The sequence below is a fragment of the Kogia breviceps genome, chromosome 8 (genome assembly GCF_026419965.1).
Source record: "Kogia breviceps isolate mKogBre1 chromosome 8, mKogBre1 haplotype 1, whole genome shotgun sequence".
In the NCBI taxonomy this organism is placed as follows: domain Eukaryota; kingdom Metazoa; phylum Chordata; class Mammalia; order Artiodactyla; family Physeteridae; genus Kogia; species Kogia breviceps.
The window spans coordinates 40,807,638-40,833,457 of NC_081317.1; the positions used below are offsets into that span (position 1 = coordinate 40,807,638).

Consider the following 25,820-nt stretch of genomic DNA (forward strand, 5'->3'; position numbering starts at 1 on the left):
TTCAAATTAGAGTTTTCATTTTTTTTCCAGCTATATACGCAAGAGTGGAATTGCTGGATCATATGGTAGCTCTATTTCTAGTTTTTAAAAAAACTGCTGTTTGCATAGTGCAACCATAGTTTTAAAAAAACTACTGTTTTACATTCCCACCAACAGTGCAGGAGGGTTCCTTTCTCCATATTCTCACTAACATTTGTTATTTGTAGATTTTTTCATGATGGGCATTCTGACCAGTGCGAGGTAATACCTCATTGTAGTTTTGATTTGCATTTCTCTAATAATCAGCGATTAACAAGTACTTCTTGATGATTCTAATGTTGGGATAGTCTGGGAACTCTGCTTTATCTTATTTTAAGGTAACCAAATTGGTCTAGAATTGGGAGGTTGGTTTCTTGTCAGGCTGAGAATAGGATTCTTGTTACATAAGTAAGGTTAATGACAAACCACTAGATAGTGTCCTTGACAAAGTACAGTTGATAAATTGGGTTGTATTTCATCAACTTCTCAAACTTCAGTCATTGCTCTGCCATTTTCACAGTTTTTGTGTGGTCTCATAATGTGTACAGTTATTTGTTTAATATTTTTCTTTCCATTACATAAACCAACTTACTTAAATGGGAAATTTTATTTTTGTGTACCACTTATAATTATTTCATGTACTCAATGTGAAGCCTGCACCATATTTGGGGAACACAGTGTAAATTAATTCATTGTTCTGTGTAAGAAGGTCTCTGCTTTTCAAGTACCAGTTTATGGATTTGTTGGCTGAATTATGCCCTGTAAGCTTGATATATGCAAACATGCTTGTCAGGATTCAAGCATTTACATTCATTCATAGCCATCAGTAGCCTTTATCAAAGCAGAACATTTTTGGTTACACTAATAAATACTCAGAGCTCATAATAAATGATCATCACAACTGTCGTTTGTGAATGTAACCATTTGTTTGACCCTGCCTTTAGTTAAAGGCTATGCTCATCTCTATGTTTATTTATGGTGATCACAAAAAATAATACTATTTTCAAATAGCCTTTAAAAAAAAGTAAATACTAAGTCTATTCACCATGATTTTTGTTTCAGAAAAGGTGCTCACTGTACATATCACTAAGTACCTGTACATATATGTTCAGACATGGAACGTTTTCCATGTTCTGCAGAAGATTCTATAAGGTAAATTTAAATGTGTACAATGTTGATATTTTTGGCAATATCTAACAATTCCATCTTAACTGAGAGCTACATCCTTTCTATTTTCTTGTATTTACCATCAGTCTAACACCCTCTCTTGACCTCATGTTCTTCTCAGTTCCCACCTTTAAAGGAAATTTCTCTCCCACCCCAGGCAGGCTTTTCTCCTCTTATCATGGGCACCAATGGCTTCTGCTTTATTCAGTACAGTGGATGGTTCTCAGATCTCATCTTATTTGACCTATGGGCTGATGTTGACACAGATGGCCGCTCTCTCTTCCTGGAGACTTGTTGTCATTTGGTTCCCAGGACCCCTTCCCTCCACCTTGATTTCCTTGTGCCTCTGGGTCTCTACTCCTCAGTCCCCTCGGCTAAGTCCTCCTCATCTTTCCTCCCTTTTACATTAGACTCAGATAAAGACAGTGAGACAAAGACAAAGATGCATGTAGAGAAATATTTCACAGGATAATTTATTTAAGTAAACAATTGGAAACAATAGGAGGATGGTTAAGTAAATCATGAAATGTCCATGTAATGGAATATTGTACAGTGTTAAAGCATTTTTTTCAAAGAATAATGAATGACATTGGAAATATCAGTGATCTTTTAAATAAATGTAGGATATTCAACTGTTTATAGAATTATGCAATTTTATAAAAAATTACATACATATACAAACACACTCATATGTATCACATACATGCAGAGACAAAAGGCAGGTATAAATATATCACAATTTTGACAGATGTTAGCTATTTGAAAAATTCCCAAAAGAACACGTTATTATTATAAAGAAAATAATTTTTGAAAAAGAAAGCAAAACTTGTAAAGATTGGAGAAAGATCTGCTTCCATGGGTGGATTTCTGGGGAACTGTATGGCGAAGGGGCCAGTGGAGAAACATTCCAGATTTTCCTGAACCATATCTTTTGATGTTGCCTTTTTATTTTAAACTGGCATGAAGTCCAAGGATATCATGCACAGTTGCGTTCTGATGTTAGAAGAAAAATACATGTGGAAAAACTTGATATGATTTTCTGAATATCCATTACTTAAAAATATTTTGCTCCTGGAGGAGCCAGGACAGAAGGGAGTACAGCTGTGGAAGGAACCCTTCTATGCTGTACTGCTGGAGTCACCAGCTTTGACCTGAGCTTGAGGTTGAACTGTTTAATTGACTAGGACAGAGTCTTAAATACCCATACACACCTGTTCTAATATTGTTGAGTGACTGGAAAGTTATGGAATGTAGATATCTTTCAGTAGGAAAGAAGAGTTTGATGTAGCACATTTGGGGCCAGTTTTGGGGGAAAAAAACCAAGGCAAACCCCATGCCATGTGTACAGCCCAATGAGATGAGATTTCTTAATGGATGGGTTTGCATGTGCTTTATTATCATCTCCTCTGTGAAGTGCATCTTTATTAACCAGGACTCATGGTGTGGTTGCCAACTTTTTGTTGCTCTCTCTCAGTGTGTCAGTTTTAGGTTCCAGTGGAAAGATGTCTCAATCAAATCATCTTCCATTTAGGACATTAATTCATCGAGGGCTGGATTGTCCTGCAGTGACCTAGGACAATGACAGAAGTCTTGACTTACTTTTAGTATATATGGGACTTTTCCCCTTGGGCCCAGGGTATGATGCATATACATTTTAAAATTAAAAATTAAATTATGTATTTCACAAATACATACAAGAGTAGATAATAACAGACACCATCAACTGCCATCCAGTTTCAGAAGCAGCACGTTAACAAATATACTTAAAAAGTATTAACAAATACTTGAGCCCCATTTCATGGATGCCTGTCCCTCTCCCTTTTCTCCCCTCTCCAGCATCACCTGCCATTCTGAATTTGGTGTTACAGGTGCATGTTAATTTGCTTTGGGGAGGATAACTTTTCCAGGCAACTATATCCAGTTAAGTAGACGAGAGCTCAAAATACCACTTCCCGACTGAGTGTAACGTAATCGCTCTTCTACCAGTGGTCGGGGTCAGCCTCCAAGGTGGTTTTCTTGGCTGACCTTCCCTTTTCCATTGTGCTGGCACCGCCAGGATTTGTGTGGAAGGACAAGGGTTGAATACCGCTTTTGGAGTTGTCAATGCAGCAGAATCTTCCAGACAGGTGACCCCTGACGACTCATCACAGACTGGGAGTGCTGATTGGTGCCCTCCAGTGTGTGGCATCTCTCTCTGAGATGGGTGGGGGGGTGTCACTGGACGAGGCTTCTCAGTATGCGTGTCCCCCCAGGGCCCTGGCAGAGAACATTAAGGGTCCAAAAAGTCAGGAAATCCAGCAAGCACCATCTTTATTGTCTCCAATCACATTTATGATCTTTTCTTGATCAGGGTTCAATTTGTTGTCAAAACCCTCCCCTCTTACCCCTGGTGGAACAGTGGACTAATCACTAAGTTTTCTTTTATCTCAAGTTCCTGTACTCAAATGTTGTAATTGAGGTAGCTAAGAGGATGCAAATTAAGTGCAGTAGTACTTCCTGAAATAGTCTAGGTATTCCACTAAAAAAGGGATTTCATGGGAGAGGCAGGTTTAAGTAAACTTATAAAATGGCAAAGCTTCACAGAAGCTTCAGTATGCTAATGTTTATTGTGATTCTCCAGGAGTGAAATATATATGTAGTGATTATCAAAGTCATTTGACATGGAATTTTAAAAATGAAGCATCTCATGAAATGATAGGCTTGGGACAGACTTTGGAATCTCCTGGAATATAATATTTACTTTCCATGCCTTTTTTCACTTTGTTATGCTTGCTTTCTAAATGGCTGCCCCTGGCAACAACAGGAACTGTGTGTGTGTGTGTGTGTGTGTGTGTGTGTGTGTGTGTGTGTGTGTTGGGGGTGGGGGGGGGAGGTGTGTTAACAAACTGGATCTTTCCCAAACTGGTTAATTACTTTATCAGTCTGCAAATTATAGAAAGCTCATTAAAGGCATTTTTTTTTTGAAGGATTTTGGTTTTCTAGCATCCAAGTCTCCTACATTCTCCAAATCTCTTTTGTGCCAAATAGATGAAAAGTTAATTCCATTATGGAGTGCCCAGCTGCAAAAGGAAGTTCAAAAAATGCCCATTTATTTTTCCATTGCAGCCTTTCCCAGGAGAGTCTGTCTTCGGACCCATTCTGCCGCTAATGGTCTAGTGTTTTTGACAGATTTGCAGTTGTTTTTGCTTCTGGGATGAGCAGATTGCAGGGAAGTTCCTGTAATGACTGTGGGGAAAGACACAATTAGCTGATAAAAAGCCACGTGATAGAAAATAAAAAGGGGTTGAGTGTTAAGTGTGTTTTAGAGTGAGGTGATTGAAGGGAAGAAGAGCAGGGAACACAATTGGAACAGAGTTTGGCTGCCCTCTTGTCTTTGAAATTTCAGTGGCCTGGCCCTGGGGGTGTCTAACCTGGGGGAGGGTGCTGAATGTACCTCATGAGCCTCCTTGTTTCTCTTGTGTTGATTGGACCTGATTGTTACATTTACTGAGATTTTGACTAGCAAAGTACCCAGAAGCATTAATTTTAAAATTTCAATGGCATTATTATTTTATCATGCTATTATTTTTAATAGTATTACTTAATTTTTTCTACAGCTACTGGAGCTTGAATTGAAAATAATTTTAAAAGTGGTAAGTTCAATACGGTTGTATGTAAGACCAATTAAAAAATTATATGTTGAATGACCAAATTTGCATTTGAAGGTGGCGAAGTCAGTGGAGCTGTGTGTAATTATGTCTGAGATAAAGGGAAATGGCATCTTTGATTATTGTGGGCACCAGACAGTCTAGGTGGTTCTGCTGAGTTTCACAATGAGCTTATATTAGTTTATTATTCTAATTGCCCAGCTCTCAAATGGCCCTAAAATATGGTGCCAAGTCCCAAGTGCCAAGTACAGCAGTTGGAACACTTTCCTTTCTTTCCACCTCTGCTTACCTAATATGGGATCCTTCAGACTTCTGCCATGGGTCACAGCAGGGCCACTTGAGAGGATTGTTGAGATGGCCTGAGACCTGAGCAGAATATCCTCCTTTCCTCCTGTCATTTATGAACCACACACAGATGCACAGACACACACACACACACACGTATGTCTGTGGGGGTGAACTTCCACTGAGGAAGAAATGGGAGACTTCTGATGGTTTCACAATCTATTCACTCTCTGTCGCCCACTTTCCTGTGGTGTTTTCTTCATTATGCCGCATGGACAATGTCTAAAGTCATTTCCTGTTCCTTTTCTCTACTTATTCAAACATTTAATGGGGGTGATGCTGATAGTCCAGTATTAGGTTTGGTGAGTGGGAAGGAGATTTTTCAATGAGTGAGACATGGTGCCTGCCCTTAAAAACCTCACCATCGAGTGAGTGGACCTGTGTTATTAGCCAGAGTGGTCTTCGTGGAGAAAGTGAGTTATGAGTGTTAAATGAAGTGGGGAGAATGATTCAAATATCAGAAGAGTGGAAGTATTGCGACCAACTTTTTTCACACAGGGGTTCCCTTTTCTAAATTGTAGACATTCTACTTACGGCTTCATAGGCCATTATCTTTTGTAATCCCTTGTGTACTAATCCATAGTTTTAAGCAGTGGAATATTGCTTTTCCCTGTTGATCAATTTCTACGTGGGTTGCAGTGGTATCCAGGACTAAATTTACATTGAAAGATGGCTAAGTCAGTGGAGCTGTGTGAAATTAATGTTAACGCAGGACTAAATGCAGAATGAGGTGTGTCAAAGGGCTCCAAACAAAATATTTTTATTTCTGTACTTCCTTTTTGTGCATTGGTGTGTGCCTCTGCAGCTGAGTTGAAGGGGAGCATATTACTGAGATGTTTATGCATCCTTGATGCCAGTTATTTCCTTGTAGGTAAGTTATGTAACTGTAATAGAATTCTAGGGAAAAACCTCAGGGGTTAAGTGTGCTTCTTTCAAAAAGAGGTAAAAGCAGTATATATTTTGATGTAGTCAGATGTGAGACTACTAATGCTAATAGGAAGACTTGTAAGAGTTAATAGCTTGGGCTCTTTCCATTCTGGCTATAACCAAATATTGGTGAAAATTCAGCCTCTGTTCTTGATGGGAACTTGAATGAAACTTTATTTTGACCTAGCCTTACACTGCTGTGATGGGTGGTTAACCCACGGTAAGGTTCTGGTGAAGACGTTTTGGTGAAATTTTAAAAATTATTTTTGGAGTACTAGATCCTTGAGTTTACCCTTTCCCCCCAAACTTCAACTCTATTCATGTCCCAAAGCCCCCTGGTATGTTATGAGCCCTGGGAAGTCTTTTCATGCTATCCTGACATGTTTAATCATTCCCTCCTTTGTGCTAGCTCATAGTTTCGCTGTTGTTCCTTCTACAGAATAATCTGTGTTTAAATATCTCTCTCCCCAACTCGACTCATCAAAGGTTCTCCCAGTACATCTGTATTCCCAAGTCTGCAGGCCAGGACTGTCACGTAGGGAGTGCTTAGTAAATATTTGTTGCATTCAATTCATTTGTTGAGAGCCTACCTCTACTGTGATGTTGGAAGTTCACCAACTCCAGCAGCATCCTGGAAATCTGTTATTACATCCCACCTATGTCTTCAGAAGCCTTTCAGCAGATTTCTGAGATGAGGAAAAGATGGTTCATATTAAAATTCAATTTCCTACAAGTAGAGAGAAATATACAGATGGTCTTTATCTCTCTCTTATTCTATTGAGATAGGCTTTTGGGGGTGGAGAGGGGAGGGAGGTGGTGAAATCTTGGTTTTTAGGAACAAGAGAAAAATTAGAAGTGCTTTTAACAAAACCTGCTTGCTTCATTTTGGAAGGTGGCTTTTTAGTGGCCTTTCATAATCCACTGCTAATGGGATTTTCCCCACTGGCATAAATTTTGCTTCCTGGTGATGATAATTTGGATGACACCATTAATATTCTCTTCCTTGCTCTGCTGAAAACAACAGCATGTCAAATGAGATGAATGGCAGGGGTTATATGGGAGGTAATGCTGTTTGCTGTGCAAGCAGTGTTGAAAGGATCCCTGCTAACCAAATGCTTAGACAAAACATGCTTACAGTGGCTCTGGAGAGAATATTCATAATCAGTCTATGGCATCATGTTGATTCAACATGTCATTGTTAATGCAAGAGTTTACTTCAAATTCAGGCATAGTGCTGAATATTCAGTGATTGCTATCAAAGGACTTAGTGGTGTGTGTGTGTGCACGCGTGTGTGTGTGTTGAAACACTAACTGATGTTCCTTTGAACAAAGACACAGAATAAGCCCCAGTATGTTACAGGTTTTAATGACTTAGACATAGATTCACGGGCCAGTGGAAGCAGGTAGGCTCACCTGGAAGAATATATAAGCTGAGAAGAAGAGCTGGGGAAGGGTTTCGCCACTTGAGTGTCAAACACCCTTGAACTGCCATAGTTGAGAAAGTACATCTCTTTTCTCTGCTGCCTGCTGGCCACCAAATGTAGCTTCCCAGGGACTATGGAGGCCCTGATGGCCAAGGCCTTAGGCTATTGTAAGGTGTACAGCCTAGCAGAGATGCTTGATGGTGCTCAGCCTTGGTGAGCTCTCAGCATTCTGTGTATGCAGAATATGTTTCTGTAGCTCCATTGGTCTCAGCTTTCACAGCTGTGCCTTTGGGTGGAATTTAGTGAATGTATATTATTCACCGTTGTTCAACAGAGATGTGTGCTCGTACAAGCGGCTAGTATGAGCAATCCTTTGCTATAGGATTATACATTAGTAATGTATACTCACATATACATTATATATTATATTATATACAATATTATATATTATACACATTATACATTATATGATATGTACATTAATATATTAGAATCTGGTAAAAGAGGTTTTTTTTCCCCGAAAATATTTTGAAGGTGTTTTAGAGTCATTGGCTTGTAAGGGAACTTGTATTCTCTTGGTTAAATCCACCTAATTTTTATAGATAAGCAGTCTTGTGTGTGTGTGTGTGTGTGTGTGTGTGTGTGTGTGTGTGTGACATGATACATTAGTGCCTGAGTAGAGAGCTGGAATTCAGGGCTTATAACACCTGGCCTAACACTCTTTGTACTACTCTGCACTAACTTGTCCTTTCTTTGCTCTTCCCTGGTTGACTTGAGTCATATCTGGGTAATGGGAATCCCCAAAGCACACTCTTAGTGATCCAAGGTAGTATTTCCCATCTGTCCCTGAAATGGGAGATAGTGCAGGTTATACCACACCCCAAAGGGCTTGACAGGAAAGCCGGCTTTAGTTGTGAGCCATGATGCATCTCTCTTTCAGAATTTAATGATCTGAAGAACTTTACTTCTAAATTACTTTTCTTGGTTTTAATGAAATTGCTTAATGTAATTAAGTGCTATGCAGCAGTAAAGAACATGCACTGTTTACAGATCTCCCCATATCCTAAAGGTCAAAAAGGAACTGGAAAATTAGTCATGTGCCTTTTAAATTATTTATGAATTACCCTGTGGTCTAAAGAGATGGATGTTAGTGTTAAAGGGAAACCAGCTGATTTTCCACATCAGATTACAGAAGGGCATTTTAATATCAGAAATAGAAACTATAAGTACATGTAATTCTACACACCAGGGAGCAAACAGCATAACTCAGGTTTGTTGTTTATGGACAATCTTTCCTGACCCCCTGTGTAGAATTCTGATTTACGTACATGTGTCTGATGTCAACTCAATGAGGATTTGTTAGTGAATGCCCAGACAGAGCTAGTCGTTGATATTTGTTTCTCTGCCTGAAGCCTAGGGACAGAATTACAGCAGTCCTCTAGTACACAAGGAAGCTAAAGCATTGACATATGTTTATTTAGTATCCATAGCAGTGGACTTTATTTTATGTTTTTTAGGGGGGATTATCAGACTGTGTCTCTAGACATATATATTGTTTCTTTTTACAACTGCTTTGATTTTATTAGGGTGCAAATAATATTTCCCAAGCCCAAGTAATTTCCCTTCCAGTAGATTTGAGACTTTTGCTTGACTAACCATTGATATTTTATACCCCTTTGAAAATTAGCAACATATTTGTAAAATACCCATGTCTACACATGACTGACTCCCTTTTCCTTTGCCATATGTCTCCATGATTGATTGAGGGAATTTTATGACTTAGAAAAATTCCAGTACATGTGCTATCTTCTATATTGGCAAGGAATGTTATTTGGAAACATGCTCACTTTCATAAGATCCCTTCCCATGGGTAGTGTGGAAACAGAGAAGGAGCACTTAAGCTAAACCCTTTGAAGAGATTTATAAAAGATTGTGGGGGAAGGTTTTGTACTAATTATTATTTGTTTTTAAATTTATTTATTTTAAAAATTAATTTATTTTTGGCTGCACTGGGTCTTCGTTTCTGTGCGCCGGCTTCTTCTAGTTGCGGCGAGCAGGGGCTACTCTTCATTGCGGTGTCTTCTCTTGTAGCGGAGCACCGGCTCTAGGCACGTGGGCTTCGGTAGTTGTGGCATGCAGGCTCAGTAGTTGTGGCTCATGGGCTCTAGAGCGCAGGCTCAGTAGTTCTGGCACACGGGCTTAGCTGCTCTGCGGCATGTGGGGTGTGGGATCTTCCCAGACCAGGGCTCGAACCCGTGTCCCCTGCACTGGCAGGGGGATTCTTAACCACTGCGCCACCAGGGAAGCCCATGTACTAATTATTAAGAGGGCCTTTAAACATACTCTCTTAAGGAATAAGCACTCATCCTTAAGCTCCAAAATTTCATCAGAAATGTTCTCTTTCAGCAAGGAGAATAAATTCTCTCTAGTGAGCCTGAAGGCCTACGATGTACCTTTAGAATCAGAGGCTTTTTCTGAAACACATTTCCCATGACCCATAGGGGTGTGTGCAGGCTCAGTACATGCACTTGGAATCCTTGCACCCAACAAAATTTTAAATTCACATCCTGTCGTTTTATACTGTGCCACGGTTTACATTTGTATCAGACAAGGTTTTAGTTGCAGACATTAGAATCCACAATAGCTTGCTTAAACACAAAAGGATTTATTAAGTGGTGTAGGTAGCTCACAGACTCACTGGCAGGGTGGAAAACAGATTCAAACAGGTTCGGGGCTGAGCTCCCAGGAATGATTCCAAAACCACACTGTTGAAGCAGACTGTCAAAGGTGATGCTGCCTCTGCTATGACCAGGGGGCTGCCTTCCATGCCAGTATGTCCCTGCAACAGCCCCTAGTCCTCCTCTGCCGTCTCCTAAACTTTTACAAACACAGCTCACGGCGCTCTCGGGAGGGCATGGGCCCAGTGTTCCTGGTTGGAGTTTTTGACTTGAATTGGTTTGCTGGTGGCATCTGTGCTCCTTCCTGCCTGTGGGTTTGCACAAGCCTTTCTGCCTAATTGTGGTACCTCTCTTTCTTCCCTTCTTATTGAATTTCCATCATCCTTCCTTTGGCTTGTAGCCCAAGATGTCTTACTTCCAAGAGTCCATCCTTAATAGCTGCTGGCTTTAGGAACTTTCCTATTTCATAATGCCCTACAGTATTTTTTAATAAAATAGAAATTGTATATATTTAATGTATAAAAATGATGTTTTGATATATACGTTGTGAAATGATTACTACAGTTAAGCTAATGAACATATCCATCACCTCACATAGTTATCATTTTTGTTGTTGTTGTGAAAACACTTAAGATCTACTCTCTCAGCAAATTTTAGTATAAAATACTATATTATCAACCGTAGATACCATGCTGTACATTAGATCTCTAGAACTTATTCATCCTACATAACTGAAACTTTGTACCCATTGACCAACATCTCCCCATTTCCCCCACCTTCCTGTCCCCGGTAACCACCACTGTACTCTCTGTATCTATTATTTTGACTTTTTAAAGATTCTGTATATAAGTGAGATAGTGCAGTATTTTCCTTTCTGTGTCTGGTTTATTTCACTTAGCATAATGTTCTCCGTGTTCATCTATAGAGGACAGGATTTCCTTCATTTTTAAGGATGAATTATATTCACTGTACATATGTATATGTACTACAAATTCTTTGTTCATCTGTTGATGGACACTTAGGCTGTTTCCATATCTTGGTTATTGTGAACAATGCTGCAGTGAAAATGGGAGTGCAGATATCTCTTCCAGATACTGATTTCATTTCCTTCAGATAGATGCCCAGAAGTGGGATTTCTGGATCATATGGTAGCCTTACTTTTAGTTTTTTGAGGAACCTTCATACTGTTTTTCACAGTGGCTGCACCAATTTACATTCCCATCAACAGTGCACCAGGGTTCCCTTTTCTCCACATCCTTGCACTTGATATCTTTTTGATAATAGCCATCCTAGCAGAGTACTTATTGTATGTACCATTCTCATTATAATATTAAAAAGTTTACATGTCCTATTTTTCTGAGTAGCTTGTAACCCCACATTTTATACCTGTTTTCAATCCCTACATCTAGTAGAACCTACTGTAAATGACCTATATGTATTTGTTGTCGGTAATAAAGAACTATAATCACTGAAAGCATGGAGTCGGATTTTTCATGAAATGTTCCATCCACCCTCTCTGAGGCTTTCTAAATAGTAAATGCTTAATAGATACTGTTGGCCACCCTATAGACAGATTGTAGTACCCACTGATGTCTTTAAAAAAGAAAACTCTTTGTCCATTGTTATTTTGTGAGTTACACATAGTAACTCACAAAAAGCTTTATAGTTTTTGTTGAAATCATCTGGTGGGGAATCCAGCAAATAAATATTCTTTGAAGTTTTCAAACAGGTGGGTCCTACTTCCAAAAATGTGTTCGGTAAGAACTCCCTGTAAATGAACCTTCCTCATGCACAAGCCTTGTCACCAATGGCTGTGCCATTCTGTAGACAGCAAAGAGCCTCAAAAGAAGAGGGGCTGGCAAAGTGCAAGTGGTGTGCTGTCTTCACTTTTTTTTTTTTTTTTTTTAAGGTTCTCAATATATTGTTTTTTTTTTAAACATCTTTATTTGAGTATAACTGTTTTACAATAGTGTGTTAGTTTCTCCTTTACAACAAAGTGAATCAGTTATACATATACATATGTTCCCTGTCTTCACTTCTGTTTGCTTTCTTTGTGTGTCTGATTTGTTAGGCTTCCCTCCTTCATCGTCCTCATGAACTTACTTTATAAAAAAAAACCAAAAAAACAACGAAAACACACAATAGCATTTCCCAAGTGTGATCTGGAGGCAGGATGTTGGTTCTCTGCAAAAAGGGTTCTGTGGTCAAATACCATTGGGAACCACTACAATATCCCTCTTGGTGATCACAGTGTGCATTAGTATGTAAAGCACTGTGGGAAGAAGAAATGGGTTTGATTTTATTGAGCTTTCAGAGTTTCCCCTTCTTATTAGACTGAAGACTCCTCTTTTCTAGATTACTTTGGAAAGTCTCATAGAATTATTCTTAAACTGAATACCCTGGAAACTTTGGGCAAACCAAAGTTTTATGTATGGAATTTGGTTTTAAATAAATGATGGAACATACCTTGTAAAAAAGCTAATATTGGACTCCTTGCTGATGTGATTAGTCCCCCATTCCATGTTTACTTAGTGTAAATGTATATATATTGATTTTCCTTTAATGATGTTATTGTAGTATTTGGTTTGTCTGTATATGGATAGTCTTCTAAACAATGATCATTTTAAAAAGCTGGAGGCAGAATTTCTCTTAGGAAGAGAACTATCCTTTTTTTTACCAATACAGCTAGAAAAGTCATTTTTCCCCTTTGGTTTTTGTTTTTCTTTAAAACACCTCTAGATGACATTTTTCCTGGCTGTAGCCGGGAGAACATGATCTTGACTGAGGTTTAGTTGTATCTTGGAAGGGAGGGTTAAGGCTGATATTTTTAAGGTCTGGGATTCCCTTGCCAATGGTTTAAGGCATATGTTTCAACGTGGGATTGAATTGGGGTTATTGGTCAGAGTTCTCAATATAATAGTTACAGATTGGAAGACACAGGGAGGAAGGGAGTGAACAAAACAAAACACCTCTAGGACACAGAATTGGATGAATCATAATCCCTAGTTCATGATGTACTCACACTATTGGAAAATGGAAGGGATCCCTCTTATTTGTTAGTTTGTTTATAATAATGTAATCAGTATCCATAAACCTGGGACCTTAGCAGTAAATAACATCTAACATATGCATCTTCCCCAGTCCCATCCTTCTGCTTCCTTCTACTTGGGGAAGAATTAGAAGGAAGAAAGGACAGGAAACAGGAAAGGCTTGTTAAGAATTACATGCTTAAAAATAATTATTTGCTATATCAGGGAAATGTCTCCTAAGGGCTCTTCCAAATTGGAGATTTTGTTACTCGTTTTCCTTGTCAAGGAGAAATATAGAAGCAAATACATACATTAGTTTGCTCGTTCTTTCGTTCAATGATCATTTACTGATTAGGCCATATTCTAGGGACTCACAGTATGTAGGCACAGTCTCTGTATTATAGGTATTCATCTTCTAGTGCAAATAAAATAATTACAATAAAATGTGTATTATACTGTAGAGGCCTTGGAAAATTCAGATGAGGAGGTGCCTTACTCTGCTTGAAGGCAGTTGGGGAAGCTTCATACAGGCTGTGATATTTGAGCCATTTTTTTTTGTTGTTTTTTTGGGGTTTGTTTTGGGCGCACCGTGAGGCTGTGCGATCTTAGTTCCCCGACCAGGGATTGAACCCGGGCCCTCAGCAGTGAGAGTGCAGAATCCTAGCCACTGGGCCACCAGGGAATTCCCTGCTTGAGTCAAGTTTTGAAGGATAATTGACCAAACAGATGAGGCAGAGTGGCAGTGTGGGGGATTTCTTAAAGCCTTGCAAATAAATGTTCATGACAGCTCATTGAGTGAAGGTGAATGGGTCTGAGGCTCAGCCTCTCCTGTTAAGGTAGAGGCTCATAGTTTTGGGGGTTTTCTTTTATTATGGTTAAATAGAGATAGAATTTTAAATTTTAACTACTTTTTATTGTAGTAAAATATATACAACATACAATTTGTTATCTTTACCATAATAACCAGAACTTTTTCATTATCCCAAACTGAAACTTCATACCCACTAAACAATAGCTCCCCTTTCTCCCTTATTCCTAGCCCCTGGTAACCCCTATTCTTTCTAGCTGTATGAATTTGACTACTCTAGGTACCTCATGGAAGTGGAATCATATAATACTTGTCCTTTTGTGTCTAGCTTATTTCATTTAGCATAGTGTCTTCAGGGTTAATTCATGTTGTAGCATGTATTAGAATTTCCTTTTTTAAGGCTGAATAATATTCCATTGTATAAATATACTGCATTTTGTTTATTCATTCATCCATTGATGGATATTTGGGTTGTTACTACCATTAGGCTATTATGAATAATACTATTATAAACATGGGTATACAAATATCTGTTTGAGTCTTTGCTTTCAGATCTTTTGTGTATATACCCAGAAGTAGAATTGCTGGATCGTACAGTAATTCTATGTTTAATTTTTTGAGGAACCACCAAACTGTTTTCCACAGCAGCCACACCATTTACATCCCTTCAGCAATGACAAGAGTTCCAATTTCTCTACATTCTCACCAACACTTGCTGTTTCTGTCCCCCCCACCCCCGCAATGAATAGCCATTCCAATGGATGTGAAGTGGTATTTAATTGTGGTTTTGATTTGTGTTTTCCAATGACTAATGATTTTGAGGCTCATTTCATGTTCTCAGGACTCTCTTGAAGATCTGATGAAAATTATGGACTTTCTGCCTAGAATAGTGAACATATTTTCACCATACATGTTTACGTAACAACGAAGGGGAGAACATCACAGACTCCCTGAAGCCCAAATGGAGAGCCACAGGTCCAGATTTAGAACCCTCCCAAGGGGATTGATATTATGGTTAGGTAGCTCTCTCTAAGCCATTGCCGTAAAGAGAATGGACTGCATAGTTTCACCTTTTGTTAAGTGTGAGAAATCAACAGTTCTAATATAAGTCTTTGGACACAGGAGCTTTCATTTTCCAGAACATAGTTTTGGGGATGAGAAAGAGGAGAAAAAAGGGATGCCAGTCCTGGGAAAATAAGTAGCACTGTGGTTCAGGCAAAGAAAATTGGTCTAAGCCTTAGAGCAGGGCAAATAGTATTTTAGGATGAGCTCATGGGGGGAGGTGAGAGTCTGATGGCTCTTCTCACACTGGGAGCTCAAGTCTCAGTGGGAAAGGACAAGCAATATTTAGATTCTTTTAAGGAAAGATCCAGATAAGGCTCAAGGCTTGGAATGTCTAAAGTGAGTTGAGGAGGGGTGGACAACTGGAAGTCCAGGTGGATAGCACCAAAGAAGCCTGAAAGCAGAGATGGGGATGGCGAGGGGACTGAAGTTTCAGGGTCAGGAAGTAGATAACTGAGTCATGGATGGTATCTGCAAATACCAGGGTGGGACAGAATACTTTTGCTCTAAGGCTCAATCAAATGATGCTGGTGGATGAGAAAAAACCCTTTTCTTCATCAGTAATAGATCTTTGACATGGGAAGGTCTTGGTAACTGGCTGGGAGAAGTACAGTCATTGAAGAGCTTGGCGACAAAGTCTTTGTGTTCTAGGAAGGGGAGCAGGATATTATCAGGTTCTGAGTGAGACCAGCAATCAGCTGGCCCAAGGGTTAGTTGGTCATCCACTGCCCTTAGGGCTCGACATAACCCATGACTAGAGAGAGGCTTGATCACAGTCTGGGGCACACCTGGTTAAGAGGCTTAAGCTGTAGGAGTTGGAATTATCCAGGGAAGTGTTTCTCAACCTTGGCTGGGCATTAGAGTCACCTGGGAAGCTCTACAAATCCTTGTGACCCAGCATGCTCCAGACTCATTAAATCACAATTTCTAGGAAGGGGAGGTGAGATCCAGGTATTAGAATTTTCTAAAACCACCCAATGACGCTGATGTGAAGCCAAAGTGAGAACCTCTGATTTAGGGGCAAGCAGTCGGATAGTCATTACTCAACCTAGTTGTCTTTGAAGAAAATTAGTTCTCAAATAATTTTGGTTGAAACCATGTTACTGAGTTCAAAACCATTTCTTTCATCTCCCTCCACTCATTCAGGGGGAGGTTTTCTTGGCCTAGTTATCAAAAGTGCCTACAATGAGCTTTTCCAAGTTTGTGTGCATACAGATCACCTGTGGGTTGTGATAAGTAGGTCTGGGATGGAGCCCGAGAATTTGCATTTCTAACAAGCACTCAGGGGATGGTGATGCTGTTGGATCACAATTTGAGTAGCCGGTTTCTAGCTCATAACCATTGAGCTGATTTTGCTCATTCTTTTATTCATCACATTTGTTGGATGGTGCTTACTACCTGCAAGACACTTTGCTAGGTACTGGGAATGTGGTGGTGAACAAGAAAGAGACAGCTCTTGCCCTCAAGGATCATAAAATCTAGGAAGAAAGGCAATACATTCATCATTCCACCAAAAATTACTTAAATACAATTATGATTAGGGCAACAAAGGAAAAGTATAGGCTTCTATGAAACCATGTGATAGGGAGCCTTGATCTAGTTAGTGGGACAAGATTGTGACTCATGAGACCCAGGAGACCCATGTTGTGTACCGATGCACTCTCTGATTGTGGGAACCCAAGGACTTCTTCCTGCAGTTTCCAAAAGCACTGGCTATATTTAGTATATTGACCCTCTTTTCCTGCTGTACATTTTCCCATGGTGGCCTCAGCCAATCTCTTGACTTTCCTTATTCACACTCTCTCCACTACCACCTCTCTTCTGAGCTCCAGGTTCAGGTTTCTAACTATGGAGGAACATTTCCAACTAGGAGACACCTTAGCCCCTAAAACCCACATATTCAGGGGACAAACTCCTTATTCTCTTCACCACACCAGCTCTGACATTGTCACCACCATGTTTTTAGCCAGTCAGGCAAAAAAACAGCATTTTCTTTTAACCAATGTGGACTTCATTATTATTGACTCAAGAAAGCAGCACATATTTTTCTCATAGGATCTGAAATAGGTGCATGTCATGTTCATTTGATTCATAGGGACTTAAGTTGAATAAACTGCCCACTCAGTGAATACTGTTTAAATAAGTGAGACTTGGGGGAGGAGGGAAGGGAACGGACATTCATTTAGTCTATGTATTTTTGCTATGTATTTTATGTACCTTAACTCATTTGATTCTCCTGATACCTTTCTAGGCAGGTATTGTTACCTTTCATAGATAAGGAAACTGAGGCTCATAGTATGTCCAGGTATTAGATGACAGCAGCATGTGAACTTAGTTTTTTCCAACTTCAAAGACCATTATGTTCTTTTACTAGGCATCATGCTTCGTACACTGTAAAGTGTTCTCTAAACTTTTATTATTATGAATATATATTTGAAACAAAAGCTCTTTCAAGTATTATGAATGCTTTTTCCTGAAATTTGTAAAATGCAAATCGGTGTCTCATGAAATCAGACTTAGTTATCGAAAATAACTGTGTCTAGCCTGTAGCATGTTCTCAATAAATATCTGTCCTCTTTCATGGATTCAAATATTCTCTATTTTGGTTTTCTTTGGATTTTTCTTTTTCCTTTCCATGCTCCACTCTGGATATTTTCTACTGAAACATCATCTTCCAGAACACTAATTCTCTTTTCAGCTGGGTCTATTCTGCTGTAAATCCATCTACAGCATTCTTAATTTCTTCAATTACATTGTATTTTGCAGTTCTAGAATTTCCATCTGATTTTCAAAATATATGGATTCCAATTCTTTGGTGAGATTTTCATCTTGTCACCAATTTTTTAAACATGTTCCTCAGTTATTTTAAAGTCTGTGTCTAATAACCCCAATATCTGGATCACCTGTGAGACTATTATTATTGTCTGTTTTTATTTTCCTCTGGGTCCTGTCTGTTGGTATGCCTGGATCTTGGGCATTATAAATGAGAAACCATGGAGGCTTTTGATGATATATTCTTCTACAGAGGATTTTTTTCTTTAGCTTCTTAAGGGCAGGCAAAGATTTAGAGTAGGAGCATATCATTTTAATTCAATCTTAGAAGATGTAGCCCTTCAGGGGTTCCAACTGAAAACTTGGAGTGTATACCAGGGCTCCTCTGCTTTGATGGGCTCTGAACTCCAATTATATCTCCTTATTAGTGGTGAGAGCTCTGCTTAGTTTACCATCCCTCTAGCAGGTGTTTTCAGCTCTGCTTCTGTCTTCTCTGCCTGTGAAATTTACAAATTGGCAAATCCCTAAGTGATGGTAGAGGGGAAACATTTGGGGCAACTTCAGGCTTCCTTACTCTGGGAACTTGGCCTTTCAGGTTTTGGTTGTCTTGGTAACTCTTAGATGCCTTCAAAGAGATTGTTGTTTTCAAAATTTATGCAGACTTTCTATTTGCTTGTCTATCAATTTTTTTTAAAGCTTTGAAATTTAAGTAAGTCTGGTTTTTGATTCATCAGATTGCCCCAGAAACAGATGCCATTCAGATGTGCAGGTGAGAGATCTCTGCTTGAGCTGTAGTCTAGTCTGCTACATGTTTGTCCCACAAGAACCTTTGACTTTTCTCTCGTCATAAATTTTGCTTTGCATTCTGAGGAGGTAACTTGAAAATGAGTGAATTGAACATTATGTACTTTATCAGATGTAGAATAGTAGCTTTATTTAGCAGGGAACAGGCTTAAATAAATGATAGAGAAAAGGGTACCTCAGGAGACAGATTTCTAGTTTGATCTCCCAGGCAGTAACAAGGGGCAATAATTCTTCCACAGAGGAAGGGAAAACCATGGTTATTTCTAGTGGTCTGATGCTGATATTTTTAGTGTACTTTGTCTTATTGAAGGTTTGCAATTTTGAATGGTATAGTTTCAAATTTTGAATTGTTTTCAATGCTATTTCTCTTCGTGTCTGTGTATTGATAATGTGTGTGCATATATACACACACGCAGTACACAGCCTTGTTTTTGTATCCCCTGCTCTCACAAAGGCATTGAATGCAAAAGCATAAGTTCTTCTCAATCTCAACATCTAGGAAAGGGAAGAAAATTTAAACCAAGAGGTTGGCGGGAGTTTATGGCTGTAAGATTTCATTGCGTTGCTGTCTTACCTGGTACAGATACATCTGCCCCCGTTTATTTATTTTTCTGCTTCCTCCTCTGCCAGCAGTGACCCTGGAGCCTGAAGAAGGCCAAGCTGCATTCCTTGTGATGATTTTGAGGGAGGAGCCCCAGCTTTTTGGAGAGAGGAAGTTGGCATGAATGCTTTCCTTCAGAGAGTGACTTTTCCCACTTGAGCTTACTGACTGGCCTTTTCCTTTCCTTTCTACCTCCTCCTGTTTTTATTATTGTTAGTGGGATTACAAAGAAAGTGGGTGATGTGCTTTCTGCCCCTAAGTAACTTGGAGTTTAGTTGTGTGGAAAGTCAAAGATGTGAAAAATTACATATCATAGAAAAAATTAAATAGCAACAGAAGTTAATAAAAGATGAGAGTACAGGTCCTGCTGTGGAAATCTGCTGAGAGGGAGGACTGCACTGGAGTCACATGGAAGATTTTGTGGACTTGAGGATTGGGAGTTCCTGTGCATTTAGAGTTGGCAAGGCATGAGGTGGCTATCTCTATCAGGGAGACTAGAGTGTAGAAAGGTTTGGGGTCAGGAAGGAGCAAGGTGGGCTTAGGGCACCAGAGAGTGTCCTATAAGAATGTGGGGAAGACATGGGTGGAAGGCTGAAGTCCCGTGGTAGAGAGCCTCAAATGCCAGTTGCTGGGTTGGGTTTGGACATCCCACAAGCAGAAGGGGGACCTCAAAGGTCTCTGAATGGTGGTTACAGTGATGCTTGTTTCAGGAAGGTTGAGTTAGCAGGATGCAGAATGAGTCAGGAGGGGCAATACCGTAGCATGAAGAGTAGGAGCTTTTGTGATGATCCCAGTGAGTGTGAGGGTTGGTGACATGAAAAGAGAAATGAAGAGGCAGATTGGAGAGTGCTTTTAAAAGAACAGTGGTGAAGGATTGGCTATGAGTAAAGGCTGTTGGCATTTTATGCAAATGTAAATTATGTGCATTTGAAGTAGTACAACAAAAAATATTAACAAAGATTATTTTATGGGAAAAATTTTGATATAACTCTGAACCCTTTTTTCTCACCTGTGGCAGTCACCTCTCATGGTCCAGGCTTCCACGCTTTACAAAATGGATCCATTCACACAAAAAGCAATTTTTCAGTAAGTAGAATCTGATTTTTCTGATAATTTGCAATATAAATTTAGAGATATGTTCTCATGAAAAAAAAAAAAAAGCCCCTAATGGATACTGTGTTGGGCCTCTAATGAGGAGGAGCAGGGATGGGCCTGGCCTCCCAGGGGTGGATGCTGGTCGCCTCATGTGGGCCGGCGTGGTGTTCCTCTGGCTGGTGTTCTTCTTTTTTGGTAGCATTGTCCTCATTCGTGACTCTAGAATGTCTCCTCCGTCGTGATGGTGCCTGGGTAAATGCCAATCAGGAAATGTCATATCCCACAGGGTGGCTGAGTGAGCCACTCTCTCTCATGCATTACTGATGTGATTTGCTCTGGATGAGCATTTCCTGAACTGCGGGCCACGAGACACTCTTCTTTTGTCAGAAAAGGGATTCTTTGCAGAATTAAGTTTGAGAAAGGCTGCATATTTTAAGCCCCACCTTGAGTCTTCTCTGAAGATGGCAGTGCACATTAGTATATCAATGGCTCTGAGAAGTTGGGCAAGCCAAGAAACTAGTTGAACATTGTTTAACCCAGTGTTTGTGTACTTATTTGCCCATGGAACACTACCTGTGCATTACACTTATTAACATCTGGGTGTCAAAATCCAGTTCTTCCAGGTGGCCTCCCTGAGAGCAGCAGAGTCCCTTCAATGAATGAGTAAATGAATGTTTATAAGGCCCCTGCTCTGTGCTGTCACAGTGCACGGGGAATTTACCTGTATTCTTGCATTCAAACCTCAGAACACCCCTCCGAAATGCATCTAAGGAAACTGAAGCTCAGGTGAGTTGGGACACATGTCTAAAGTGACATGGTTAGGAAGTGACAGGTCCAGAACTGGAGTCCAGATCAACCCAAGTCCCGAGTGGGACATCTTTGCTAGCAATCTGGAGAGTTGTGAGTTCTCTCAATAAAACAGCAGCTATTTCATCACAGGGGTTTCATGCTTCACCACTTAAACAAATACAAATATCTCTGTTGGTAAATAGACATCCCACGTATTATCAGAGGTGGTCTATTTCGTCGTGGTCAGAAAAGAAGTTTTGAGCCAGGTGAATCTGTAACGCCTCCTTTTCAGCCCTTTCCTGTGGGAGAGGACCTGAGTACAAGTGCCCACTCACTGACTGCCCTCTTCCTTTGCATTGAGCAGTGTGGACTCTTGAGGACCCGTCCATTTAGCCCTCACTGTCCTGCTCTCATCCTCTGGGAGCTGGTGCCCCACCTATCCTCAATGATCCACCATTGTGTCCTCAGGCCCTTCCCTGTGAGTGATGGTTCAGAACAGTGAGAGGAATACAGTCACCTCCCGACCTTCATAGCATAAGGCCGGACATTGACATAAGACAATGGAACAGGGATGTGCAGATTATTACCTGTTTTTCCAGTTGCTTGAGGGTTTGCAGGATTCTCTGATGGGCCTCGGAATTTCTGGCTTGCTCAGAATGTTTCAGTTTCTTTTTCCCGCTTCTTCTTTTCAGTAGTGGTCTCTGCTTGGCTAGGAGGGCCAGTGGCCAGAGCAGTTCCCTGTGCTGTGGAGTCTGTGCTGTGTGTAACTTACAGAGCGATTGCTTGTTTGTTCACCTTTTCTTCTCAATTTCCTCTTACCTGTCAAAAAGTGGAAGGAGGTCACCTTGCTCCCCTAAAACTGGAGCTTTATAGGATAGAGTTAGGTGTGAGCAGTTTTCCTCTAGCAGTTAAGCAGGGCCATTAAATTGCTCTTTAACTGTTCACTGCTATGTTCTGTTAGTAACAATTAATTAGTTTTAAAGACTTAACAACTAAAAAGATGAGAGGAAGTGTTCCAGCTTGTTTAAGACTTGATCTTCAGTCAGTTTTATTGAAAGCCAGGGAAAAGGGGAATCACCCCTAAAATGAAATTCACAGGTTTATCTCCAAACCTTCTTTGAGTCATCCAGCCCTCAAATATTCATTTATTCCTCATTGGCAACATGCAGGGCACTCTGTGAGATCTTGGACACCAGAAATCATTGCATCAAATCCTACCAGATCAATCTGTGTGTTCTATGCATGAATGTGGACCCTCCTAGGACGTCAAAAGTTAGCCCCTTCCTCGGGGCGAGGTGTGCACTGGTGTCAGACTTGGAGAGCTGGGTTGTTACAGGCAAAAGGATTTGAGTCCGAGAACCCATTCCCTCAAAGGAGTGAACGATTATGAGGCCCCTGCTCTGTGCAGTCACCATGCAATGTGATTTACATATATTCTCATACTTAAATTTCAAAACAATCCTCTGTGGCAGATCTGAGGAAATTCAGGCTCAGAAGAGTTAGGGACCTTTTTCTAAAGTTATATGGGACATGGCGGTGTCTGAATGGGAGCCCAGAGCAACCCTGAGTCCACTGTGGGATCCCATCGCTCCTTTTCTGGTATGGTGGGGTTGGATCTAGAACCTTCCCTGGGCTTTTCTACATGTGCTCTTGTGGCGGAAGAACTTCTATTTGAGCTTCAGGGCAGCTGGAATCAGGGGCTGTGGGTAGTAACATCCTTTCCTTCATTAAAAAATCTTTTAAATTTGCTGCATCAATTTTTCCTGGAAAATTGGAGGTGGTTATGAGGTCATAGCTCCTCTTAGCCAGATTTAATGGTTTCAACACTCTGGATCAGCTGCATTTTACAAAGTACAGATGCCCAGTGCTATCCCCAGAGGCCCCTGTCCTGGGAATCTCTGCTTTTACAAAGCTCCAGGGGATTCCAACGTGTATCTGAAGTTTGAGAACGGGTAGACCCGAGTGACTCATTCTGGCCCTTCTAACTCATTACTGTTCATCTAGGCTTCCTCCCCACCCCTTCATCTTAGTTTTCTGAGACATCCCATGGGTGAGGAGGCACTGGCCACATGAGTTTTAATTATGTATGACCACGGAGCCTTTACCTGACAACTGCTGGTTTCTAATTTCCATCTCAGCTTTGAATTCAGTCATCTCTCTGTCCCCCAATTTAATGTTCTTTTTTTAAAAAGGATGTTCTTGCTCTTATATAATTCCATGCATTTAGTGAGGTGTTTTACGCATTTTTATCTTTATCGATGACTTTGAGACGGTGCAATTATTAGGTTTTAAGTTTCTCCTCCACAAGTGATAGGCTCATGAATAAGATATGACTCCTTTCTCTCACCAGGCACTTCTGTACTGCCCTTGTAATCTCTAACTTGCCTTTGCGATTTTGGCCCGTGGAAATTCATATTCCCTATGGCAGGTGTGAAATCCTTAAGCCCCTTGACCTGTAGCTATACTATCTAGTGATTGTCCAAGGGACATGCTGACTTCCTCAGAATGGGCATTACCAGGGGGAAGTTTGGATTGAATCTCTACTGGATTGATTTTGCCAGAGTTGAGCTCTTTTAGAGCAACCCGAATAGCAGTTAACCCTTGGCAGTGAACTGCTGTATACCCGCTGTGGATATGAGATTCCATCCCCGGCTTGCTTTGGGTAAACCGGAGTTTTAATTTTTGTCTGCGTCCCTCTCTGACTTGCGTGGCTTTTATTCACTTGGTGATGGATTGTCAGTAGCCAGTGTAATTCCTCATCCCTGCTGACATCTGTATCTTGTCATATTTTAGCTGAACCTCCTTTGAGTGCTTTCTACACAGTTGGACATTTGTGGAACATTTTGGGGTGGCCTGCCTGAGTTAGCCATAGCGAGGGCTGCTGCTCGGCTGCAGGCATTTCTGGGGCTGATGTCTTTTATCAGGCTGGAGAGCGTGGGTATGCTCATTAGTGTTTCTGGGGCTACAGGTCAAAGCCACAGCTGTCATTCGGCAGCTTGGCTGCTGTCATGGGCTGAGCCCTAAAGAGGAGCTTCCCTGACCCTCTCCGCTCACCTCCCAGGCCCTGTGTTGTCTGGGTGCCTATTCCTCCTCTGGCCCCAAAGCTGGGGCAAAGGTTAGGAGGTGAGCAATCGCTGTTTATCTTTTCTTAATTGCCGAAAGGTTTCTGCAAGCAAGTTTACTAATCCTGCTGTCAGGGAGGGTGGGAGCAGTTTTCCAAGCCTCAGATTTTCTGAGGAATCAGGTATAGTAGGGATTTGTGGAGTTCCCATGTGCTGGGAACTAGATCCAGCAGGACTTGACTTGTCCGGGCCCCAAGTCTAAATCGTTTCTCATGGTTAATAAAAAGAACAAACAAACTTTCTCAGACCCGACGCTTCATCTCACTGCACTTCTCTGTGTGGCCTGTGCTTCTAGAGTCATTTGGTTCTGAACTCTGCTACCTGAAATTCCTGGTTGGGTCACTTCTCTCTGTAAAGCAAGGATTCACTGAATGTAATTTGAGAATGTAGCTTCAGGTGGTTGTTACGTTGTTGGTGGATGATATTCCTGGAAAAGACACATAAATAGAAATGACTTAAATCAAGTATATTTTCTCATGGAAATAAAGTTTATCAAGAGGCTATCTTGAATCTCTCTTTTAACTTCTTCTAGAAATAATTTCAAATGATTACAAAGTTTATATTTAACTTTCATATGGAAATGATATCAAAACTACATTTAATCAGATGGCCTTAGCTCTTAGCAATGTCATTTTAACATGATGTCTAACAAGATGTATTACTGACAGTGAGCTCAGAAGTAGATTTTTCTGGGCTGATATCTTCATTCTCCAATTAAAAAAATTTTTTTTTTTTCTAATGGTAGCTGGGACTGAGATCCTAGCATGACCCATACGCATCTGATGTTGTGTGTTGGGGAAACAGTACAGCTTGCATCTTAACATCCAGCAGGCCCTTGGATGATTAAAAGCATCTCGTTTGTTAATCCTTCAAAAAAAATCACAATGTTCACTGTGACAGAAATCAGTAAGTAGGATTTTGGTGGCAGGGAGATCTCTGTGAGTAAACAATGCAGTATTGAAACTGATGAAAGCTTCTGGTGGAGCCCATGCACTCTCTGGAGACAGAAGTCAAGATGGCGGTACTCTGTAGAGTGCTGGCCGATCATGGCATAACCACTCCATCCTGTCTTGGTGAGGCAAAAGGAGGTTTGCTTGTACAGCTTTCAAAAGTATATGTTGGTTGGGACTTCCCTGGCGGTCCAATGGTTAAGACTGTGCGCTTCCACTGCAGGGGGTTCGATCCCTGGTCGGGGATCTAAGTATGTGTAGGTCAATTAAGATGTAATCAATTCAGGTATACCTTTATTTAACATGGTGCATGCTGCCATGGACTACTATGCAATGTCCTGCGTTATTTTCACTGAAGCAAATTCGAAGGAGGTGTGAAATTCAGGAAGGTCTCTTTTGGCAAGCTTGTGACAGGTACCTTGGAGGAATCATTTAGTTCTGTTTGTTTAATGATCTTTTGAGAAATAAAGTCAGAGCCCTCTGTTTTATTATTATTTTTCACTCAGAGCAAATTTCTCCAAATCCCTGTGGTAATAATAGCTCTGAAAGTGGTTTGTTTCCTGACCAAGCACAGATAACAGG

The 25,820-nt window shown here is 40.5% G+C and overlaps 1 protein-coding gene across 9 annotated transcripts in view; it reads left to right on the top strand.

The window, feature by feature from the left end:
• Positions 1-25,820, top strand: part of FRMD3 (FERM domain containing 3) — a 345,639-nt gene that overhangs the window by 46,741 nt on the left and 273,078 nt on the right. The gene's annotated exons all lie outside the window — the stretch shown is intronic.